An 841-nucleotide genomic window follows, 5' to 3' on the forward strand; every position below is an offset into this window, starting at 1 on the left:
AATGGGAAAGAGAAGGAAAGAAAGAAGAAAGAAAGGAATTCTGTTTACATCTATACCCCTGGTTAGTTCAAAAAGGTTTTCATATTTGTCTCCTACCTTTTTGAACTAAGCAGCTGTAAAGATGTAAACAGAATTCCTTTCTTTCTTCTTTCTTTCCTTCTCTTTTCCATTGACACTCTTTTCAGATACACACGCACACACATGCACACACACACACACACACACACACAAAGACACACCACACACTCTCTCCCACTGGACAATGATACCAACTCTTTGAAAAACAGCTTTCTTCCAAACAATGCCGCCTGGTTTTGCCATTTTTAAAGTCATTGAAAGAACTGATCAGCTGTAAACACAATTTTCGTCTTTCTTCTTTCAGCTTTCACCTTTCCTTCTCTTTCCCATTGACACTCCTTTCAGATACACACACACACACACACACACACACACACACACACACACAAAACACACACACCAACACAAAAACACACACACACTCTCTCTCACTTTTCCCTCCATTTCTAACCCTCTTTTACTATCCTATATCTCTCTCTCCACCCCTTCACATTCAATAATACTATAAAATGAGACAGATCCTCTGAAATGAAATCATATTTGAAGAACCTACAAGAATAGGTGCATGCGCTAATATTTATAAAACATGTAGCATAATAAAAATCTGTAAATGTACAACCATTTAGATATCTGAGTACCTTATTATTTTTTCTAATATATAATTCCTGTACATCACCTCCAAACCTTCCAATCTCTCTCTCTGTCTCTCTCTCTCTCTCTCTCTCTCTCTCTCTATATATATATATATATATATATATATATA

The sequence above is a fragment of the Octopus bimaculoides genome, chromosome 5 (assembly GCF_001194135.2).
Source record: "Octopus bimaculoides isolate UCB-OBI-ISO-001 chromosome 5, ASM119413v2, whole genome shotgun sequence".
In the NCBI taxonomy this organism is placed as follows: Eukaryota; Metazoa; Mollusca; class Cephalopoda; order Octopoda; family Octopodidae; genus Octopus; species Octopus bimaculoides.